This window comes from Meriones unguiculatus, chromosome 17 (genome assembly GCF_030254825.1).
Source record: "Meriones unguiculatus strain TT.TT164.6M chromosome 17, Bangor_MerUng_6.1, whole genome shotgun sequence".
In the NCBI taxonomy this organism is placed as follows: Eukaryota; Metazoa; Chordata; class Mammalia; order Rodentia; family Muridae; genus Meriones; species Meriones unguiculatus.
In genome coordinates, this window is record NC_083364.1 from 14,919,269 (window position 1) to 14,925,268 (window position 6,000).

Sequence of the window (6,000 nt, forward strand, 5' to 3'; positions counted from 1 at the left end):
GATAAAATTTGGTTTTGCCTTTTAAAATTATGGTTATACTTTGTGACTTCATTCCTAAAAAGGGTACCTTATTTTGATATTTCAAAAACAGGTTTAAAAAAAAAAAACTATGTTTAAGACAATAAAGCATTTTAAAGTTTATCAGGTATTTTAGACAATGACCTTAGGCATTCTAACAGAGAACTTGGAACAGTTTCTCAATCCTTTGGGGGAGAACAAAAGACTTTGATATTTGTTTTGTTAATTTTACCAAATAAAACCAAGTTATACTATTTGAGCCAATTATGAAAATTGTAGTTTTGATAAAATAATAAAAATGATTCTGATAAAAACTTTTATATGGTTTAAGAATTTAAAAAAATGTCTGGTTAAATCAAAAGAATAGAGCTGGGAAAAGCCTAACCTGAAGATACACAGACTGTTATAAAAGATATAAATTGTATTTGCTTTGGTTTTTACACCTGCAAGCATGATTTGAGAAAAAAACTGTAAGATATATTGCTCTTCATTTGAGAGGCTAATGTTTTTTTCAATGCAAAATGTTTTCTTATGCTTTTTAACCCAGGTTTATATAGGGTTATATTCAACTCATTTTTAATTATTATAAAAATATATGCATAGTTGCCAGTTCCTATATAAATTATTTAATGCTGTCTCTAAATGAAATTTTTGTCCTTTATGCTTTTTTTTTGTTGTTCAGTTTTAACGCAATATGACAGGATGACGAGATTTTCTGGCCTTTCTATGTATTGTATTTGATTAAAAGTTTTCCTTTGATTTTAGTTCAGAAAGATATTTAAAGTTATGCTAATAAACATAAATAACTATATAACTATATATTTATATTTATATAAATATAAATAAATAACTGCTAATAAATGCAGTTAGTTATAAGAATGGGTCTTATCTGGTATTTTGTTTGTTTTTAAAGTTAACCTTAAGATAAATAATTATAAAGTTGGCCTATATAGATCTACTAAAAATTAATATGGGTTTAAAAATATTTATTTAAAAAATATGCCAGAATTAAAAATTATGGCATTCTATTACATAGAATACAATTTAAAATAAATAATTAAAAAAAGAGATAAAGAATAATTCAGATATGCCAGCCCTCAAGCTTGTCAGAGATCTGGTGAATATGGCATTTTAACATGGGTAAGCTTATTAAGACAGAGAGTCCCAAAATCCTGGCAGTAGCTCCCCCAAGGTCTCCAAGAAGATTTGGGCACAATGTGACCCTGGATTATGGTATGCTAGCCACTGGGCAAGACTGCCCCAACTGGCCCACTGCCTGGGCCCAGCCTAAACTGTGGACAAAACTGTGGACACCTGGAGAGTCAATGTTTCATGTTGCTAAGGGCGAGGTGAGGCCATTCTCTCGTTTCTTTCTCCACAGAAACAGTCTCTCATCTTCTGTGCCTGATTGCTGGACTGCCCTGCTCAAGATGCCATGAGACCACAGGAGCCAAGGACAGCTGCCTAGAGTGATGGACTGACTAGTTGTCACTGTCATTTTGATTGGTACATGGATTGCTACATACTTATCCTTCTCAGGTCTCTGATTACATTGATGGCTAAGCTAAGCTAATGGTAGCCTTGCAGCTAAAGAGCAGATAGTTAGATCCATTGTTAGTGTATTGGTTAATTTATTAGTTAGTTAAAATTACCAGGTACAAGGTTTTCTATTTAAAGAAGGCAAGCAGGTTTGCCTAGCCTACAGGCTTCATGTTAATTATCTATGTCTTATGATGGATGGCTAGATAGAAAGATAATGGAGTTTATGTAGGGTTTGAGGATATAAGAGTTTACATTTTGAGAATCTAGAAAATGTTGTTTGATTTGGGAAAATGTTTCAGGGTTTATAAATACAAGAAAGATTGGAGAATATAAATAGATGTTTTAAAATATATAAACATTAATTGTAATGATACAGAAAAATAATTTGAGGCATATTAAAAATGGGAGATATGTTATATTTTAGACTTCTCTCCTCTCTCTCTGACAATGACTAATAGAGTTCTGATAAGCTGATTGCTTTATATCCAGTCACAAGTTTAAGATTTTAATTGCCTTTTGATGGTTTTCTGGAGATAAATATAAAAATGCATTTCATCATGCTAAACACGTATATACAATGTGTATATTTGACCCAAAAGCTAGAGCTTTTATTATGATATCTTTAATATTTGCCATTTTTGAGGTAGACTTTGATACAGAAGTTAAAAAATATTTTAAATCTATTTTTTCTAGTTGCTTTGTTAAGGGAAGTCCAAACATCCACAGTTCAGCACTAAAGCCACTAATGTATTTCTGCCTAACTTCCCAGTGTAACATGGAGATGGAAACTAAAAATAAATTCTAAGAAGATCTGACAAAAAGTGGCCCAGCTCTCTTGGTGGCTGATTACCAACAGCTGTATCCACAGTTAAAGTGTTAGTTTCAGATCATGGATACACTTAAATTGTTGCTCATTCCATTGGATGCAGTTTTACCTGTTATTCACAAAATGTTTTAGAAAATCAAAAAGTCATGAGATTAGACAAATTTTAATTTCTGTTTTAGTTTAAACTTGTCTCAGCAGATTTTCATCTGGTTGAAATTGCAAGCTGAGATCTGAACTTCCTGGAAGCTGTCATGATTACTCACTGCCTCCTTGGATGGACCACCTAACCAGACGTTTCTGAGGACTGCCCCATTGCCCAGCCTTTGACTGGCATTTCAGCCTTCCTAGCCCCTGATGGCAATGGTCCTACTGTCAGAGCTGAAGTAGTTTCAGAAGACGAGACCACCTGTCTAAAATCCCACCTACAGGCTGAAATGCTAAGTCAAAGGTGGCTCCCTGATATTAGCTATTATCTTGGGGATTGCTTAGCTGGAGCAGAAACTAGTATTGCAATACAATACTGGATGTACAAAGCCAGAGTTATAGCAGCTCAAGGGCAGAATCTTTTGCTTTTGCCCATTTTTGGATCAGGCTTACTTAACAAGTTGTTAAAATATTTAAAAAGACTAAAAACTATACAGTTAATGGTAATAAAAACACAATTCAGTCAGCTTAGAGATGACCTTAAACTGTAAGAGCCCAAGATTGGCCTCTTCAGTTACATGGAAAGGGGGAAATGAAGAGCTTAAGATAGCCTGAATATAACTCCATTTTGAAATAAAGATCTTGACTGGGAACTGAATTCAGGTACCAGGAAATATCACAGAATGTACACCTGGCAGAAAACAAAGTTAACTCTCCTAGCAACAGCCTCCAGGAAATATAACAGAATAAATGCTTCATAGAAAATAGAGACAAACTCCCTGGCAATAATCAATGGGAATCGGTTGAGAATAGGGTGGGAAAATTCTCCCCAGTGTTTCAGATGTGGTTTAGAAAAATAGCCATTGTGATTATATGCCTTAGCCATTGTGATTATGTGCCTCAGAAAAGGTCACCCCGCCCTGCTAAACTTCACGTAATTCTGTAACGCCAAGGCTTGTGCCCCCCTGCTTGCTGCCATGGAAACCCCCTGCTCACAGACTTTCCATTTAAAAATCCTGTTCATTCAGAGCTTGGGGTCCCACTTCTCTACTGCTGTGCCAGTGAGACTTGGGTCCCGAGTTCGATCGCTCTCGTAATAAAGCTCTCTTGCAATTGCATCGAGTCATCTCCTGGTGGTCTCTGAGGGTCCTGTGAACCTGGCATAACACTAGCAATGAGAGAGCCTGGCTAAATAAGCCTGACCAACTCCATGACAGGCTTCATTTTCTTGCTAGACAGAATAGGCCAAGTTACACGAAAACACACACACACACACAGAAAAAGCAACGAACGAATCAGAAACAGCCAAGACATCTGGCCTGGGGAAGATAAGGTTGCTTAACTACCAGTTGAAAAGCGCTGAAGTCCTGACCAGAGTCACATAGCCTCCATGGGCACCAGCCAATGCCAATCCAGGTCACAGCCACAGTAGGAATTCCCCTTTCTGGCTTCAAAGGAGACCTTTGAGCTCCCTTCAGGGTCACCACCATGTTGTGACCCCAGCATGCTGGACTTCTGTGGAATGAACACTGTTTGTTGCTTGCGTGCTACTTGAGTCTGAGGTCGCTCTTTCAGCGTATCCCGGACCCTAACAGCAGGACAACAGTCTTAAAACCAAATCTCAGGCTTGTCATGACGGAGAGTTATAGGAAAGGGATTTTAAAGAGTCAAACCACAAGATCTTCAATATCTATAGAAACAAGCAGAAATTGGTTTGTTCTACCACGTTTAAGTGGTTAAGGCAACCCAAAACAGTCTTTGGGTGTCTGCATAACTAAGTTACCGAAGCCAAAGAAACAAACAAAACAAAACAAACAAACAAACAAACAAAAAACAACACCAACACTTAATTATCTTATAACAAGTACAGAGTCACAGCTGTACATATTTGGGTGATGATAACTGATTCAGTGTTTCTGGGAACTTATCTTCCTGGGACTAGAGTCAGAGACAAACTGCTAGTGAGTAGCAAGATGGATAGTAGCATAAAATGGATTTTCTTTAGCCATCACACTCTGATCAACAGACAGATAGAAGGGCCATGACTAGAAAAACAAAGATGGTGAAATTTCAAGATGGCCACATTTTCTTCACCCTCCTAGCCAAAGACTGGCAGCTTTAAATTAAAAAAAAAAAAAAAAAAAAAAAAAAAAAAGGCCTGGACTGGCAGTGGTGACGCAAGCCTTTAATCCCAGTACACTTGGGAGGCAAAGGAAGGTCTGTCTCCATGTTCAAAGTTCACAGAGCAAGTTCTAGGACAACCAGGTTGCACAGAGAAACCCTGTCTCAAAAACAAAACAAAACAAAACAAACCCCAAAAAGGCCTGGCAGGTTTTTGCTCCTGCCATGCCCTACCCCACAGCCTACTAGATGAGTCTGATAACTCAAGGCCTAGTCAGTATATGTTCACCACACACTTATAGACCTATTAGCCTCCATGTCTTTGTTCAAACTGACCAACCCTAAATTGGAGGAGGGGTACCTCCTCACAGACCCTTAAACTACAACCTCCAAGGAGAGCCTGGGCTTCTGCTTCCCTGCCTCCTCTGCTCTGCATACCCTTCTTTCCCTTCGTGTGATGGATGTGTGTGTGTTCCCACCTCCAGTAAAAGCCTTTCTTTACTCACTGAGTCCATTCCTGGTTGCTGTCTTCAGGAATTTCCCCACTGATACCTATCCCACTCAAGATATTCCTGCCTTCTATAAATTTTTTAAAACTGGGATTGAAAAGGAACCCAATCAAGATCTCTAGACAGTAAATCACTAAGTGAAAACATTGCAGCCAAATCCTGAGAGAAAGAGGAAGAAAAAATTCTGCCCATGAGAAGAGATGGCTCCTTTACAGGAGGTAGGAGAAATTATCCAGCTTTGCCTCAAGGACCAGGTAAATGGAGAGCAAAGGAAAGGGGCTTACCTCTCCTGATCAGTGACCCTTACAGCGGTGCCTGTCAGCCCTCGGTACTCAAGTCAAGAGACTTAGAAGTTAGGCGCTAATTCTGTAAGACGCCATAAACCGCTAGAGCAGCCTCCAGAACCTTAGGGATTGTCTGCTATTAAGAGAGAAATCTTGCTTCTTGTTTTGGGACTTTTAAATTTTTGAACTTTTTGTCTCTGTAAAAGTGTCTAGGTAGCTGGGCGTGGTGGTACACAGCTTTAATCCCTGTCACAGGATATTTGATTCCACTGTGAACCCAGAGACTGTAAGCTGTAAAAACCTGTTTCTAGCTGTGGAGTAGCTCAGCCCTCGTGCACACTTTTTGTGAGGGTCCGATAATTGCTGAAGGAAGACCCCGGACTCTAATAGTATGTATGTAAAAGCAAAGAGTGTTTATTCTGCAGAAACAGCCAGCATACGGGGGTTGACCATTCATACAAATGGTAACCACAAAGAGAACTTGCAGGCTCTTTGTTTGCTTATTTGTTTTGTTTTGTTTTGAGACAGGGTTTCTCTGTGTAGCCTTGGCTTTCCT

General features: G+C 38.4%; 1 long non-coding RNA gene across 1 annotated transcript; it reads left to right on the forward strand.

Annotated features, from left to right (window-relative positions):
- The first annotated feature begins 954 nt into the window (after positions 1-954).
- On the forward strand, positions 955-3,648 carry LOC132648745 (uncharacterized). Its single transcript, XR_009587134.1, has 2 exons — positions 955-1,557; positions 2,585-3,648. It is a non-coding gene; the product is annotated as an uncharacterized LOC132648745 (long non-coding RNA).
- The last annotated feature ends 2,352 nt before the right edge of the window (positions 3,649-6,000 follow it).